The sequence below is a fragment of the Muscardinus avellanarius genome (assembly GCF_963383645.1).
Source record: "Muscardinus avellanarius genome assembly, chromosome: 7".
NCBI classification, from domain to species: Eukaryota; Metazoa; Chordata; class Mammalia; order Rodentia; family Gliridae; genus Muscardinus; species Muscardinus avellanarius.
In genome coordinates, this window is record NC_137793.1 from 73,162,566 (window position 1) to 73,181,238 (window position 18,673).

Sequence of the window (18,673 nt, forward strand, 5' to 3'; positions counted from 1 at the left end):
CTTCATAGACAAATGTCTTTAACAATACTGCTTGGTCCTAAATGCAGTGTGTATATGCCTACCATAGCAGGTACCATATCAGAATGAAGCCTGTTCTGCCCTCTCATCTCCTGTATGACTACAGGCTCTTTGAAGGAAGCCATCAGATTCCTCCTTAAATAGCACTCTCCATCCCACAGTGTCTGATACATAACTGGAGCTCTGCAAATGTAATTATCAGTGGGGGAAAAAACACGAGTGGCAATTGTGAACATTCTCTGCAGGCATTCCTTGAAAAAAGAATATGAGAAAAGTCAAAGGTATAGCTTTTTTTCATTTCCTAATCATCCAAACTCAGCAGATACCAGAGATGAGTTAAAACTCTTCCCCACAATAGTTAGATTGTGGGGCGCTTGTGCCATGAGAGCCTAGCCACACACATTGTGTTTGTTCAGTGAGGGAGCAATCTGTGCAAGTGCAAGAAAGTGCCAGAGGAACAAGGAGATGTGGGAACTGAAAAGTAGGGAAATTAAGATAAATGAGGCTATTTCCTGGCACAGAGGATCCACTCTGTAAGTGTTGTTATTGTTTATCATGAATGTTGGATATATCCGCTGCATTATCCAACTTTCAAAATGAATAATTTATAGAGTGCTTCTGTACAGGGTAAAGCTGCCTCGGTACAGTCCTGGAGAATGGGCTGCAGAATGGCACCCAGACTGCTGAACTGGTGTTGGCGAGTGCATGACCACTGTGGTATGTCTGAGTGAGTCACCGACCCAGGTATTCTAGATATCAGGGATCCTGGAAAGGGCATGCACTTCAAAGTTGGAGTCTAGTCAAAATTGTGTTTCTGCTACTTTCTATGTGACCAGAGCAAGTTTTATAACCTGTTAGAGCCCTAGTTCCTATATCTGCAAAATGGAGCTAAAAATCCTGTCTAATCTGAGGAATATGTGCAATAATGGATGTAAAGCAGCTAGCCCTGGGCAAGGCATGTAATAAACGATCTTTACACAGTAGCTTTTATTATTATTATTATTCAACAATAACTCCGTATTATGCCATGTAATTGTAGAGATTTTTAACATGTGTTAAGTGGATTTTCTTAATGCTTTTTAAAAAAAAGGTATCAAGGATCTTGATCAAATGATCAAAATTCATGGGTGAGGAGGTAGCTCAATGGTAGGGCACTTGCCTAGGATATGTGAGGCCCTGAGTTCACTACCAAGTACAGCAAAAATCAAGCAAGTGAATAAATAAACATACAAACAAAATGCAATTTGACTTTATTTAAGAATAGTTTGAAACATTTATTTGGAGTTTTTAATATGAGAGTGAAAATTGTCACTAAAAGTAAATCAAGAGTTGAAATGGTAATTAAAAATAATGTTGTTATTAGTAGTAGCAGTTCCCATTCAATGAGGGCCTAATATGTGCCAGAAAGTCTGCTAAGAACTGTATAGCCATGTTTCCCATTTAATCTTCTACAAAACTCTGAGGGGCTTACTCTTATTAAGAGGTAGCGTCTTTGAGGCAAATGCTGTTACTGTTTTGTATTGCAGGCACTATGATGGTTCCTATTCTTGAGATGAGGAAACTGAGGCTTAGACACAGACAACAGCTCAGTAAGTCTGGTGATGAACTCATGTAGCAAAACCAACATGGTAAAGAGCAGTTAGGCACAGACTTAAACCCAGGTCAGCCTTACACAAAAGTCATGCCCTAACCCAGAGCCCTAGATGGCTTCTAAATATATAAAATATGGACTAATTCCACCATACCTAATAAAATTAAGAGCTCTGGTTTCTCACATCCTTTAGCATTATTCATTTTATTGACTACTTTCAGAAACATTTACTGAGAATGGTATTATATTCAAAACTCTATGCTACCTGCTGTAGGGAATTTAATAGTGAGCAATTCCTGCTTTTGTCTTCAAAGCAGTTTACAAATAATGAAAGTCATAAAAAGAAGCCAAAATGGTACAAAGTTAGGGGTGGGCAATAGGATGAAGCGCTGAGTAAGAATCCAGGCAACCTCTAGCTTCCAAATTGAAACCTTTGGCTCTAGCTTGGGCCCCTTTTAACTCCTGTCTAAGTGCACAGTTCAACCCAGACTTTGGTAAAAGTCTGGGGCAGACAGGCTGGATGGGATGCTTTTAAATTCACAACCCCTCATGTCTGGCCCATCAATCCAGGAGGCTGTTTCTTCCCAAGATATCACAGACGAAGCTATCTTGGCAACAAAGGTATGTATCTAAGTTGGAATCATAGGTTCAGCTCTGCTGATATCTTGCAGGTAGGCTGGTTTCTCACCTTTTCTCCTCTCTGTCTTTGAAAAATGTCAGCCTCTCATCTTAGCTGCTAAAAGAGTATCTTAGGAAGCTCCTCTCACACTTTGCTGCTCCCTTCCTCAGTCTTTTGATTTCAGTGCCGCCTGGGCTGAGGCTGAGAGGTTAGGAACAAGGGTGTGCTGGACTCATTCGCAAAGCTCTATCGCTGGGGGAGAGCTGGACCTGGAAAAGCACTGTTACCATGCCTGCAGTGTAGGCAGGGAAATGAACTCACTGCTTCTATATAGTTGTTTGGGGAAATTGTTATAACATTGAAATTTTTGTGTTTGATTTTTTTACTTATACACTGGTTTCAGAAAGGAAGACAAAACATTATTTTTGGAAAATGAATGAAGATCATGTCACCAACCAGTCTTGATATAAATATTTCTAGAACATAGAAGCTTATCTTTTGCTCAGCAGCACTGGTTTGGGAACTTGGGAAAATAGGAAATACAGGAAGCAATCCTATAGCTGTAAGAAATATGCAAGGGGCATTCTTGAGGGCTCAAGACAATATCAAGAGGAGATGGCAGAGAGGAGTTTTGGAGTTACATGTGGATGGCAGTTAAAAAAAGATGGAAGCAAGGGAGTGAAAGAGAAATAGACCCACACAGACATGAGGAGGCGGTAATGCTTGAGATGCAGGGGGAACTGGAGATGAGTTCCTTTCTTACCATGTTGCTTTGGTCTAGAGATAGTAGAGTCATATCCCCGACCACACATGATAGCAAGTATAAAGTAGCCATTGTTTATTGAAATTTGTTTCTCCTGTGTCAAGAATTGCATTAGGTGCCATCCAAGCACTTTCTCTATTCCTCATAATAACCCTGCAACCTAAGTATAAAGTATGTTCCCATGCAGAAACGGAAGCTCTGAGAGGTTATACAACTTGCTCAAGGTCAGACTAGTAAATGACAGAGAAAAAGTTTAAACTCATATCTTCATGAACTTAGTTAGCTTAAAAGTATCTTCCCTATACATTATATAACACCTTCACGGGTGATAAGACCTTGCTTAGGGGAGGGACCCAGCGGTACCCACTGTGTGCATTGGTAGTGAAGGGAAGGACCAAGTCCCTTCTAGGCTTTTTGAGTTATCTTCATCAATAGCAGTTACAGTTTTTTGAGCATTTATTAATCTAGGGTTCTCATTAATTATGCACTTTATTTTATTTTAGCTTTTGCAGTATTACTAGAAATTAAACTCAGAGACATTCTACCTCAAGACTGCACCCCGCAGACCTTTCTTTCTTTCTTTCTTTCTTTCTTTCTTTCTTTCTTTCTTTCTTTCTTTCTTCCTTTCTTTCGATCTTTCTTTCTTTATTTTGGTGGTACTGGGGATGGAACCCTTCTACCTCCTGGCTATACTCCCAGACCTATTTTTTTATATTTTATTTGGAAACAGGGTCTCTTAAGCCAGGGAGGCTGGCTTTGAACCTGCATGATCCTCCTGTCTCTACCTCCCAAGTATGGGGATTACAAATGTGTGCCACCATGCCCGGGTTATTCTTTATTTTGAAACAGGGTTCCACTAAGTTGTAGAGGTCCTCAACAACTGGCCCTCAACAATTGGCCCTGAACATATTATCCTCCTATCTCAGCCTCCCATGTACTTTATTTAATTGAATAAATGGATAACAATTATGATTATTAGCCACATCTTATAAACAGAGGATTTGAAGAACCCCCCTCCCTATTTTTGATGCTTAAAATAATCCAGGTAAACACCTAAGTCAGTCTCTGTAAAATTTCCAGGATTTTCTAGCTTCTTCCTACCAAATTCAGTTTTTAATACTTATACCTTCTTTGGCCTCAGGCCTCAGCCATATTATGCCATTTGAGTACTGCTGTTCTTTGTAAATTTAACATTTGTCTTTAATGTTACACAAACATTAACCCTCACTCACTAGCAATATACTCATTTAGCCTATCCTACATAATATACCTTGCACAGATTATATATGCAGTAGGTATTTGGTATCATTTAAATTAACATTTATTATGAACATACTAGCACTAGGTACAAAATTTGGCATCTTATATATGTTGTTTTACTTAATTCTTATAATACTCCAATGAGATAGGTAGTAGTTTTCCCATCTTAAAAGTGAGGAAATCAAATTTCAGAATAGTAGCCAGTCAAAGCTTGCTTGATGACAATCAAATCTCAAAAAAAAAAAAAAGAAAAGAAAATAGAGGACTGCTAAATGAAACCCTTAAAACCAGAAGCACCAAACAAGAAACTCATCTTGCTCAAGTAACACAAGGGCCCTCCAGCCTCCTGTCACTTTAAGTCAATCAGAAATTTTAATTAGCTAAGAAAATGCACATTCTTTTCCCAGTGTAAGACACTGGCCAAAATAAGACTGAAGAGTGATCAAAAAGTCAGATCACATCTGGAGAAGAGATTTCAAAATGTGCTCAGATACTGTCTCAGGGCTGTTCTACCCAAGTCTACATCTGAGGGACAGTCATTAAGTTTATTCTATTTTTAGCTGTGTGGTTACTGTTTCTTCTGTGCTGGTCAATCAAAATGAAAGAAATATTTTGTTTATTATACCCATATTGAGATCAGTGTATGTTATGTGAATATTTGGGTAAAGATCAGGTAAAACAATTTGGATCTGAAATCGTAGGGTGTGAATGAACCAACATTGTAGGTCTACCCCTATGGTTGTACTAACTCTAAGAGAAAAAGAGCTCCTATTTGTGCCTCTACTGAGCAGATAACAACTTCAAGTAATTTCCTCATAAGTGAATGGGTTGGCTCTAGAGGAGGTCTCAAGGGACTTACTGATTTGGGAAGCCCACTGCCATGAGTGAGAAAACTTCTTGCCAATAATTCACTAGTCAGCCTCATTGTTTTCTTCCTGAAAGACTAAACATTTGGCAAAGAGTTATATCCAGCCAAGCCCCAATCATCTGGATTTTGTCTGAATATCATATATCATTGAGAAACCTTAATGTACTAACAATGTGCACAGCCCTGAGCACATGAAGATAAATGGCCAGAATGGCCAGAGTTCTAGGCTTCAAATGGCTTATGGTTCAGGGGGATAACAATTCTGTATTAGTGAAAAGTATGAAATACAGATTAGCTTTGAGTTGTGATTTGAAGAAGAGGAAGGAAGAGGAGGAAAAGAAGAAAAAAGGCAGCCAGTTAAATGGATCATTTAGAAGTACATGTTCTTGGATCTGTCTGAAGCAGCAACTCTGTATGTGGGGCTCAGAAATCTGCCTTAACCACTCTCAGAGTGGTTCTTGTTTCAGCTAACATTGGAGAACTCCTCCACCGGAGCATGTGACCAGAAGTTGCAGAAGATGTCAGCAGAGGGTTGAATATTCATATAAGATGAATACCCTTATATGACATGTGAGGAAATTTGACAAAAGTTGACTCTGAGAAGTCTTTAAACAAGGGAGTAGCTTGTTTAAAGTAGAAAAACTCACTGAATTTTTTCTACCTTATTGAAAACAAAAGCTGGTCCTAGTGGCACATATTTGTAATCACAGCTACTTGGGAGGCTGAAGCAGGAAGATCAAAACTTTGAGGCAAGCCTGGGCAACTTAGTGAGACCTTGTCCCAAAATAAAATATAGAAAGGGGCCAGGGATGTAGCTCAGTGGCAGAGTACTCCTGGATTCAATCTCAAGTACTGTTAAGAAAAAAGAAAGCTGTCAGACATATAGATGCTCCCTATATGGCCAGCTCTGCAGAAGCTCAATCCAAGGCAAATTTGGGACTTTTTTTTTTTTTTGGCTGTAAGATAATACCCTAGTGGTGATTTATAAATTCATCCTGTCCTTATTTCACTAACAGAATAAGCTTCTTGGAGTAAGTTTTGATCAAGTGATAACCTATCTACTTCTAATTTGCCTGAGATGGTTTTCTACAGTAGATAGGTTACATAATCAAGTGCTATGGTTATTGCCATTTGAAGACAGGAAACTGAGGCATGGAGAGGTGAAATAGAGTTCAAAGTCACATAGCGGATGAGCAACAGGGCCAGAACATGAATCCAGAGCCCACCTTGGCATCATTGTCCCAGCCGTACCATTTCAGTACATTCAGGAGCAGCCTTAGAGGTCATCTGTTTTTATCTCTGACTTTAAATTAAAATCCAAATCAAGCTGGGCATGGTGGCTACACTTGTAATCCCAGTACTTGGGAGGCTGAGACAGGAGGGTCACAGATGTGGGTTCAAGGCTAGCCTCAACAACTTAGTAAGACCTTGTTTCCAAATTAAAAAAAAAAATAAAAAGGGCTAGAGACATAGCTAGGAGGTATAATGTCCCTGTATTCAATCTCTGGTACCTAAAAAAGAGAAAGGAAGAGGAGGAAGAGGAGGACGAGGAAGAGGAAGAGGAGGAGGAGGGAAAAAGGAGGAGAAAGATTGATTACATTCAAAACAGGCACTATCTGATTTTTAAAATTTTTAATTTTTTTTTTTATTGGTGCACTATAGTCTCACATCTTAATGTGGATCATGTTGTCAATGGCATATATTCACACAGTATGTGGTGTCCTCGCCCCGCACTTTCCTCTTTTCCCTCCCTCCCAATGCTGAGTCTCCAGGTTAATAATGCTATATTCAAATGTATACACATATTCGAATATAGCTTTTTCATTGATTAACCTCAGCCTTCTCCATCCCTACCCCTTTTTTTCTGGATTTGCTGAGGTTTCTCCTCTATTATATGGAGTTCCTCTAGTATTCCTAATACTTCCTAGCTTGAGCATATTAGAGAAAACATATGTCCCTTTTCTTTCTATGCTTGGCTAATTTTACTTAACATAACCAGTCACTGCTGGTTTTTTTTAAAAAAGCCTTGAGAGCCAGATGTGGTGATGCATGCTTGTAATCCCAGTACTTAGGAGGCCAAGACAGGAAGATAACAGGTTCATGGCCTGCCTCAGCTACTTAGTGAGGCCCTCCACAACATGAGACCCTGTTTCAAAATAAAGAAGAAAAAAATGGGACTGGAGGTATAGCTCAGAGGTAAAATGTCCCTGGGTTTAATCCCTAGTACTGCCAAAAACAACAACAAAAACAACAAAAAAAATCTTGAGGACAAAAATATCACAGTTGTCTTCTGCAGAATTTTATCAAATCCTGTTCTTCCCTCTATTCTAATTGCATCACCTTTCTTTAATTAAAAATGTAAAATAAAAAATGAAAGAGAAAGAAATGAGAATGCTATTAATTTTCAAACAATATTTTATGAATTTGTAAATAATTGCCTCATCTTCCTTCCATATCAGAGCCTAAATAAGAATCTTATTAGAATCATCCCATTTTCCAGCTTCTGTTTCATCTTTCAGAGTTAGATGGTGAAACTAGAATGCTGGGCCCATGTGGTTATCCAGCCTTGCTCTGGGTACACATCACCTCCTTTTCAACACCCTTCTCTTCTGCACTGTGATTCTCACCTTTCCCTCCTCCCCAAACACAGATGGACACATCTTCCATAGTCTTTGGTGTCCCTTCTCCTTCTCAGCATGGGAGGGGATATGTTCCGAAGCAACTCTCTCCATAGCCCCCACGGGCTGCCACACAGTCTGCAGAGACTTTCTTTATTAAAATATTTTTTCTTTTTTTTTTGTGTGTGTGTGTGGTACTAGGGGTGGAACCCATGGGCTTTCTACCTCTGGGCTATACCCTCAGCCCTATTTTATAATTTATTTGGATACAGGGTCTCACTAAGTTGCTGAGAGCCTCACTAAGTAGCTGAGGCTGGCTTTGAACCTGTGTGATCCTCCTGTCTCAGCCTCTCAAATGCTGGGTTTACAAATGTGTGTCACCACACCCGGATATTTTTTCTTTTTTAAATTGGTGTACTATAGTCACACATCTTATTGGGGTACAAGATGGTAGAGGCATACATGTACACATGCTTTCCTTTGTTATTCCGATCACTCTCTTCAGGATATCCAGGTGTTTTTTTTTTTTTTTTTAATGTTGCATTCCAAACTAGACACAGGGCTTAATTTTCAAGAGAATGCAAGTATAGTAATTTCTTGCCTTTTCCTGTTTTTATTTTACTGCTCCCCACCCCTTTTTTTCTGGGTGAGGACGTGGCGTTTCTTTATTCAGTCAGAGACCATGGGTCCAAGTGCTCCCATTCATCAGACTCAGCAGAGTCAGGATAGAAGGAGTTTAAAAAGGGCTTGCTTCAGGATAAGTGCAAGGTGAGCCAGTGTTATCTATCGACAGAATCTCTCTCCTCTCCTCTCTCCCCTCTCCCCTCTCCCTTCTCCCCTCTCCCCTCTCCCCTCCGCCCTCTCCCCTCTCTCCTCTCCCCTCTCCCCCTCCCCCCCTCTCTCATAACTGACCTGCTGAAGAGACTTGGAAGGCCTCATGGTTTGAAGAGGAGCCACTAGGAAAAGCTGCGTCCTGGCCTTGCAGCCATCTCTCTCTGAGAGATGGGTTGACACTACCGTCCTCTGTCAGCACTATTATTTGTATCATCCCAAGAGATCAAGGCAAGCACCAAAGCTAACAAAACCATGAACTCTAAAGCAAATGGACAGATGCTGGAGGTTCCAGAAGGGATCCTTTCTCCCAATGTGAACTGATTTTTCTTTGCATCTCACACTACAGGAAGAGATTCTGCTCCCTATTTTTCTCCGAACAAAATTATTCTAAAGTGTTATGTACCTCAAATCTGACTTTTCTCTGTGAGTTTTGTTATCACTTTATTTACTTCCCCCCAAACATAAGAAAATAAAACCGCACTATAATAAAGGCAACCACATGGATCCCTGCTTTTCATTTTCACTGCCTTTTTTCTCTTCTTCCGGAACTACTTCATGACATTGTCCATGAGGATCTCCACAGTCTTACTAATATTTAACATTTATTATTATTCTTGAGCCAACACAGGGACATATATTATCTCTTTGCAAGATATACCATCACCCTTAGTGGTTCATGTTCTCAGTGGTAAGCTTTCTACATAGGGGAAAAACAAAACAAAACCCCCAAACCCCCAAAAAACCTTCATCATTTCCAAATTAAAGCATTCCATGCCCAGCTGCAGTTCCAGTGCCGTGTCGATACATGATCATGAGTTTTCAATGGAAACTTCTAGAATTATTGCGCTCATATCTTATATTTCTTTTGAATTTTCGTAAAATATAGACTTTAAATTAAAGACTCAGCTATCGTCCCCTAAGACTCCGACCCGCAGGGGCTTAGAGAACGACACAGACACCTCTTCAGCTGAAATATGAATTCTTCTTTAATGGATCCTTAATATGTCTCAATAATATGTCTCTTCTTCCTTCAATATGTCTGACAATGCGTACAACAAGCACAATATATATCAGCATCATAATCCCTCCCTCTATTCCCTACCAACCCCAAGCTTCCCATGGCTAGGGCATGCACATTTCTGACTCTCTCATAGGCAGGCTGGTGGTAGCACGAGGTGCTGCGTCACTGATCATTCTGCAGGCACGTAGCATGGCACACTGCGCATGCTCAAGGAGACGTCCATCTTGTGAGTCTCATGACTTGGCTGCAAGCCTAGGCGCCATCTTGAATCCACGCTGGCAACAAACCTGGGTGCCATCTCGGTCCAGCCGAGTGGGCCCCGACACTCAGCAAAGCCAGACATTTAACTTTGCATGGACTTTTAAACCAGATTCACTCTGCTAACAAATATAAATGATTCTATGGGACTCATTCATCAATGGGAACAAATTATTTTTTAACATTTTAGCAGTTCCCATTCACATACTGATAATGTGCTAATTGAAAATGATTCTTATAGAGTTAGAGATGTTTTGGCAGGTCTTACTTATAAATACTTTTGTTGGCTTACTTTGTATAACATGAACTTCAAAGATGGATGCCTAATTAAAATATATTTCAGGGCTGATTTTATAATACCTCAAATTAATCATTCCACTAACTGGTACTTTAGGTTCCAGCCCTATATTATACGGTCTACGGTACATGTAGTTCAAAATACTAAGTATGGATGGCAGACAGGCCTCGTTTTAATATTGGCTCCTAACTTCTTGATGTTTTTTTTTTAAATTTTTTTTTATTGGTGCACTGTATTCATACATCATAGTGGGATACAAACTTTTGTAGACATACATGCACACATCGCCCAGTCAGCCCCCACCCGATCCCCACCCCATTCTCTCCCCATCTCTCCCTCCCATGCTTGGCTTAGTGGTTGACATCTAGTATTATAGCAATTTATCCAAAATTAAAAATGATAATCTCACAGAACAGTTTCATTTGTCTGATACCAAGCTTTTGATGACTTAAAGATAACATTTCAATATTTCTTTTTGCTTTCTTTCTTACCAGAGAATATTTTTTCCTATTTTTTTAAGGTGAAACTATCATATATTTATCTATTTATTTTTCAGAAAAAAAATCTATCCTAATATGGAATATGGACTCTAGATACCCAAAACGATCTTGAAATAGAACAAAGCTAGAAGATATATATTTTCTGATTTCAAACCATATAAAGCTACAATAATTGAAACAGTGTAGTACTATTCTAAAGGCAGATATATAAACCATTGGAGTTAAATAAAAGCCTAGAGCTAAATTCTTCCCTATATTGTCAAGTTATTTTTGACACGGTTTCCACGAACATTTAGTGGTGGAAATAATAATCTTTTAACTAAATATTGTTGAAAAATAATAATTACATGGAAAAGAATAAAATTGGACCCTTACCTAATCCCATATACAAATATTAACTCAAATTAGATAAAAGACCTAAATATAAATCTTAAGACTATAAACTTTTAGGAGAAAATCTGGGTCATAAAACCTCACAACATTGAAATTGGCAGTGATTTCTTGGATATGATTTCAATGGCACAGGCAACAGAAGAGTATACAAACTCCCTAAAAAATAAAAAAAAATATTGTATATCCAAAGACAATGTAAACAGAGTTAAAAGTTACTAATAGAATGGGATAAAATATTTCCAAATGTTATATCTGAAGATATATTAATATTCCAACTAGAAATCCCAAAAATTAACAACAATAAAGGCAAACAATACAATTTAGAGATAGGTAAGAGACTAACATAAATAATGAATCTCCACAGATAACCAATCTTAGTTGTCTGTTGGATGGAAAATCTTGTTTCTCTGGTTCTGGTGTGTGTTACCTATTCTTTGTAGTTAATCTCTTTGAGTATTTTCTCTAGTGCTGGTTTTGAAGACATAAATTCCTTCAGTTTCTGTTTGTCATGGAAGCTTCTTATTTCTCCATCTAATTTGATAGAAAGTTTTGCTGGGTAGGAAATTTTTGGCTGGAAGTTGTTTTCTTTCAGAGTTTGGAATATGTTACTCCAAGCCCTTCTGGCTCTCATGACTTGGTTTGGGAAGTCTGGAGTGATTCTAATTGGTTTGCCTCTGAATGTCACTTGGCCCTTTGTTTTTGTTGCCTTTAAGATTCTCTGCTTGGCTTCCACATTGGTCATTTTGACAATTATGTGGCGTGGGGATCCTCTTCTCCGATCCTGTCTAAAAGGAGTTCTATAAGTTTCCTGGACCTGTGTGTCAACCTCTTGCTCTATGTTTGGAAAATTTTCTGCTATTACTTCCTTGAAGAGATTGTTGATCCCTTTGGTTTCACTTTCTTTTCCCTCCTCTATTCCAATTATTCTTAGGTTAGCTCTCTTAAAATGGGCCCATATTTCTTCAATATCAGATTCCTGCTGTCGGATATTTTTTTCTAGATTAGAAACTATGCGTTCAGTTTTGGAATGATCATCTTCTAAGAGCGAGATTCTGTTCTCCATGTTGTCTAATTGGTTGTTTGTGCTTTGAATTGAGGCCTTTACTTCATTAATTGCATCCTTTATCTCTTTTTGCTCTCTCTGAGTTCTTTTCGAAGCACTTCTATTATTTCTACAGTTATTTTCCTGATTTAATCTTCTAGAAATCTCTGATTTTCTGTTTTATTGGGTTCTAATGTTGTGGGGTTGTGGGCATTCATTGCTCCAGTATTATTCCTCTTTCCCATGATTTCGGAAGTTTGTGCCTTCTCTGGGTTCTTCCCTTGGGTCACTATGACTTCACTTGAGGTGCTCTGGATCACAAGTCTGTAGTATCTCAGACCCCACTACTCCTTTACTGGGTTGTATCACAGAGTCTCCGACCCAGGGAGTCGATAGAGGCTGCTTTAAACTATGGGGGGGGTGCCAGGTTGCACGTTCTCCTATGGTGTGATATCTCTGCCACCGCCACTCCCCCACTGGGTCAAGTCCCAGGGAGTATAGTACTGGGATTTCTCCTCTGTGGCCTGCAATTTGACTCACTGTTCTTGAGTTCGCAGATGTAGCTGTACTGGACTGGTGAATTCGCTGCTGCTGCCGCCGGTGGCAATATGGTGCCGCTGCTACGCCCTCGGCCGTGAGGCTGGTGTATTTCTTCTTGGTTTTGAGTTCCACTCTGAATCCCTGCAGCGTGTGCTGAGCTCAGCCACTCCACTCCCCCACTGGGTCAAGTGCCAGGGAGTACAGTACTGGGATTTCTCCTCTGTGGCCCATAATTTGACTCACTGTTCTTGAGTACGCAGATGTAGTTGTACTGGACTCGGTGAATTCGCTGCTGCTGCTGCTGCCGGTTGCAATATGGCGCCGCTGCTATGCCCTCGGCCGTGAGGCTGGCGTATTTCTTCTTGGTTTTGAGTTCCACTCTGAATCCCTGCAGTGTGTGCTGAGCTCAGCCACTCCACTCCCCCACTGGGTCAAGTCCCAGGGAGTACAGTACTGGGATTTCTCCTCTGTGGCCCGTAATTTGACTCACTGTTCTTGAGTACGCAGATGTACTTGTACTGGACTTGGTGAATTCGCTGCTGCTGCTGCTGCCGGTTGCAATATGGCGCCGCTGCTATGCCCTCGGCCGTGAGGCTGGCGTATTTCTTCTTGGTTTTGAGTTCCACTCTGAATCCCTGCAGTGTGTGCTGAGCTCAGCCACTGGGAGCTTTAGATGCTCCCTGTGCCGAGAAATCCCGCCTGGCTGTTCCGCAGCGGCTCACCTCGTCTTGTTGTAGCCGCCCAGTAAATTCGCCGCTGCCGCCGGCAGTAAAGCGCTGCTGCCACGTCCTCGGGCGTGAGGCAGGTGTATCTCCTCTGTGGCTCTGAGCTCTGTTCTCAGTCCGTTTTCTCTCTGGAGCCTTATGATTTTTTTGTTTCTCTGGCGATGGTGTTTTCTGGCTATGAAAGGAGCTGATTTTGTGGTAATGGAGATTGGTTGTTAGCAGGGCTCTTAAGCCCCGCTTTTCCCGGTCACCATCTTCCCGGAAGTCTCTTGATGTTTGAATAAGCATTTAACCTCTTTAAAAATATTAATTAGTATAATACTAAGAATAACAACTCTACTTATTGATCTCTATGTTTACTTTCAGCTTGGTAGCTGCCCCTTCCTTCCTTCCTTCCTTCCTTCCTTCCTTCCTTCCTTTCTTCCATCTTTCCTTCCTTTCTTCCTTCCTTCCCTGGGATTGAACCAAGAGGCATTTACCTCTGGGCCTTTTTAATTTTTCTATTTTGAAACAGGGTCTTGCTAAATTACTGAGGCTCACCTCTAACCTGTGATTTTCCTGTTTCAGCTTCCCAATTACTGGGATTATAGTCATGTGCCACTTCACTGGATTAGTCATTTCTGATGGTAGGAAAGTTCACACATGAGTCATGCCCACATACCTTACGTCAATACAAAGACAATACCACAGCTAAGCAATTTCTCCAACCTCATGGGAATTAGATGCAAAGTCTGGGAAGCTTAATAAAATATGAGAGTATCCCTGGTGGTCCAAGGTAAGTGTACTGTGGCATTATAAGTGGAAGTTATTATTCTCACTTTTCAAGAAGCACCTTCCTGCAGATGATTATAAACAGGAAGGGAATTTCACATCCACATAACATTCTATGATTCAGAAGTATCTCGACAATATTTTCCTTCTTATTTTCTTAGTATTCTGCTTTAATTCAGATGAATTCATTGTTGAACTTGCTTCTCCTTTAGAAGACATTTAGGATAAATGGTCCTAACCCCAAGAATTAACTGATAAATCTGGTCTGAACTTAGAACATTAAGATAAGAAGTATAAGAAAATAGTCTACTTTCCTGGATATTTATTTGCTTTAGTAACTAATGTATATTTCATGCTAACAAACAATTGTCATGTAGATATAGAAAGCAGATACAGGTTGTTTTTATTTTTTATTTTTTTTGCAGGTCTGGGGATGGAACCCAGGGGCATTCGACCTTTATTCTTTATTTTTTATTCTTTATTTTGAAACTGGATCTCACTGAGTTGCAGAGGCCTCACTAAGTAGCTGAGACTGTCCGCGAACCACGATCCTCCAGTCTCAGCCTCCTGAATGCTGGGATTACAAGCGTGCGCCACCACGCCTGGCTTAAAAGCAGATACAGGTTTTAATTGGGTTGTTTATTGTTCAGTTTAAAGAGTTTTTTTGTATGTTTTTGATACTAGTCATTTTTCAAGTATGTGCTTTGCAAATAGTTTCTTTCTCCCAGTCTGGAGCTTGTCTTTTCACTCCTTAGCAGAGTCTTTCACAGAGCAGAAGTTTTAAGTTTTAATGGAGACAAACAAGAATATTTGATTCTGTGGATGGTGTTTTTGGTGTTATATTTAAAAAGTCATCATCATACGCAAGGTTACTTAGACTTTTCCCTTATGTTATCTTCTAGTTTTATAGTTTTCTGTTTTGTGTTTAGGTCTATGATATATTTTGAGTTGAGTTTTATAAAAAGGTATCAGTTTGGTGTCTAGATTCTTTTTTTTGCATGTAAATATCCATTTGTTCCAGCACCATCTGTTGAATAAACTAGCCTTTTCAATCGTATTCCTTTTCTTCTTTGTCAAAGATAAGGCTATCATATTTATGTGAGTTAGTTTCTGGAGTCTCTATTTGATGCGACTGATCTGTGTTGTCTTACTGCAATACAACACTGTTTTGATTACTATAAGCTTGAAATAAACTTTGAAATCAGGTAATGTCTACCATTTGAATCGTTCTTATCCCTCAGTGTTGTATAGACTATTCTGAGTTTTTTGCCTTTTTATGTAAACTTCAAAACCGAGTTGTCAATATCTACAAAATAATTTGCTATGATTTTGATTGGAATTGGAGTTGAATATGTAGATCAAAATAGAAAGACTGACTTCTTAATATAATGAGACTTCTTATTCACAAACATGGGATAACTCTTCAGTTATTTAGTTTCTTGATTTGGTTTGTCAAGGTTTTGTATTTTTCCTCATGTAGATAATGTCTATATTATATATTTTGTTAGATTTAGCCCTAAGTTTTATGTTTTTTGAATACTAATGTAAATGGTATTAGGCTTGTTATTTCAAGTACCTATTGTTCATTGGCGCCATATAGAGAAAGCAATTAACTTCTCTTTATTAACTACAATTGTTTTTAAAAATCAGGCTTATTAATGCGTAAAGCTGAATTTGAGACTTATTTTGCCTCACTATTGTAGATACAGCTGAACAGCCTCAGGCATCTCCTGGTCTGCTCTCAGGAGATTACCACAAAGAGGAACTGAGAATGTGTCTTGAAATGGCACCTCCACAAAGAAATAAAGAAGCCCATGGGGATCAGAACCAGCGTTACTATTCCATAAGTCACTGGTTCTTTCCTGGGCCAGAGCAAGGCCAAGGGCTGGGAAGGCCTAGGAACGCTACTCACGCAGAAGCTGCTTATCAGGGAAACATGAGACTGTGGAGAATAAATTCCCCCAACATTCCCCTCTATTCTCTCCAATTAAAAATGCTTTAAAGAGCAAAAGTTAAAAGTTTCTATAAAACGGTAGGTAATTTGCTGTGTGTTTATGTGTATGCATGCAGTTATCCATTACTTACCTCATGTGTATCAAATCTCTCTAAAATCAGTCCTATTTAAAATATTGTTTCCTAAGGTCTGAAGCACATATATACAAATCATATATATTATATATACATGTTTGTATGTATGATGCATCATCAGGAATTTTGTTTTCAGTAAATTACCATTTAATAATAAATTATTAATTATAAAATATGGAAATACTAAAGATACAAGGAATATTAAAATACTTATGTCATCACTCAAAATCCAATATTTTCTTCTATACCTGTATGTACATATACATAGATAGAGTGTCACCTGTGTTTTTTTCCAGTACTGGGTATAGACTCAGGAGCATTCTACCTTTGAGCTATACCCCCAGCCCTATTTTTTATTCTTTGTTTTGAAACTGGGTCTCACTGAGTTGTAAAGGGCCTCACTAAGTGGCTGAAGCTATCTGAGAACCGCAGTTCTCCTGTCTCAGCCTCCCAAATGCTGGGATTTAAGTGTGCTCCACCATGCCCGGCTATATTTTTCTAATATTATTTTTAACATTTTATATCTTTTTATAGTTTGTGGCACATTTTTATTTTTTATTTCTATTTTTGGTTACACTATAGTTTCACATCACAATGTGGATCATATTGGCAAAGGCATATATTAACACAGTATTTGGTGCGCTTTAAAATTATCTACATTGTTAAATGGTAGTCTTCAAGTTTACTTTTATGTCTAGATATCATTATATGTAGATTTCTATGTATTATAATTTATTAAATCAGTACCTTAATGCTGAATTATTAAATTGTTTATAAGGTTTTCTTTATCATAAACAATCGTACAATAAACACCTATGTCTATACATATTTGCATAATTACATAATTATTTTCTAAAATAATTGTAATTCTAAGAATAAAATTTCTGCACTACTAAGTATTCCTGTTTTCTGTGTCTTAAAGCATATTGTCAAACTACGCTCTTATTTACAACTTTTAGTGATTTGGTTCTCTTGATTTCTTAATCTGCCGCCTATATAAACTTTTTACACCCTGTGGGTCATGTTTACATCACAGGCATAAGGGTTTATTAAAAATCATCCTGGAAGAATAATTGAATTAATGCAGTTGTAAAGTTAGGAAGTAGCTAAGATATAGAACTAACCGACCGAATATCATGGTGCATACACTGTTGTGCTTTTCTCCAATTTTCTAAACTTCTGAGGAATTGAGACTTGTTAGGATAAAGTGCTTATATGGGAAGAAACTCTTTAAGCTCAGAAATACCTTTTTACCCAGATCCTGATAGACAGCAAAATCTGTGGTGTGACAAATGGCATCTGACATCCAGGAAGGAACATATCCTGAAAAATAAATCCATATCTCACATCCATCTCTAATTTCAGGGAACAGGCTCTTGTGCAAGATCCATATCTGCCTCTGCCTTCCACAAACATCAACTATGAATTTTTTGGCCCTATAATCAACTTGGCTGAAACACAGCTACCAGCCAATTTGAGTTAAACTTTATTCCCCTAAAGAACCCTGACATGCTGCTTGTCTCGAATTGATTTCTAAGGAGAAAAATATAGGTAAGTAAGCTATCATTCAAAAACCAGATATTTTGCTGGTTTAAAAAAATGTGTTTAAAGAATCCATAGTTTGCATTCATATATATCTAACAATGTATTTAGGTTACTTAAGAGAAATATTTGTAATAGACATCCTTTTAGAATCTTTCATACAGAGTTCAAGGCACAGTACTATTAAAATTAAATATGTAATCTCAGTACTTGGGAGGCTGAGACAGGAAGATTGCAGGTTTGAAGCCTCTGGGTTCAATCCCCAGTGACTCAAAAAATTAGATATGATTTCTTTTTATAATATTGAATCCCTACTATGTGCCAGTTTGTATTTGTTTCTCGAGAGTACAAAATAAATAGCATTTGAAACTCACATTGAAGACTCTCCCAATATATGTGAATAAAAATTGTCATCAATTATGTTGAGGAATTTCAACATAATATCATTAGTCAGAAATATCAAACCAAAATTACAAAATTACCAGGTGTGGTGTGGCGCATTGTTGTAATCCCCGTGCTTGGGAGGCGAAAACAGGAGGATCGTGCAGGTTTGAAGCCAGCTGCGCTGGCTTAAGAGACCCTGTTTCCAAATTTAAAAAAAAGTATAAAATAGGTCTGGGAATGTATCCCGGAAGTAGAAGGGTTTTCAGGAACACAGTACCACCAAAAAATAAAAAATAAAAATTACAATGAGAAAACACTTCATACTCATTTAGATGACTATAATTAAGAAGATAGACTACAACAAGTGTCACCAAATATACAAAGAAATTGAAACCTTCATACTTTATTGATGGCACTGTAAAATGGTAGGGCTACGTTGGACATTTTGACAATTTTTCAAAATGTTAAACACAGACTTAGCATAAAATCCAGCAATTCCACTCCTAAGTATTCACACATGAGAACTGAATATTTCTGTCC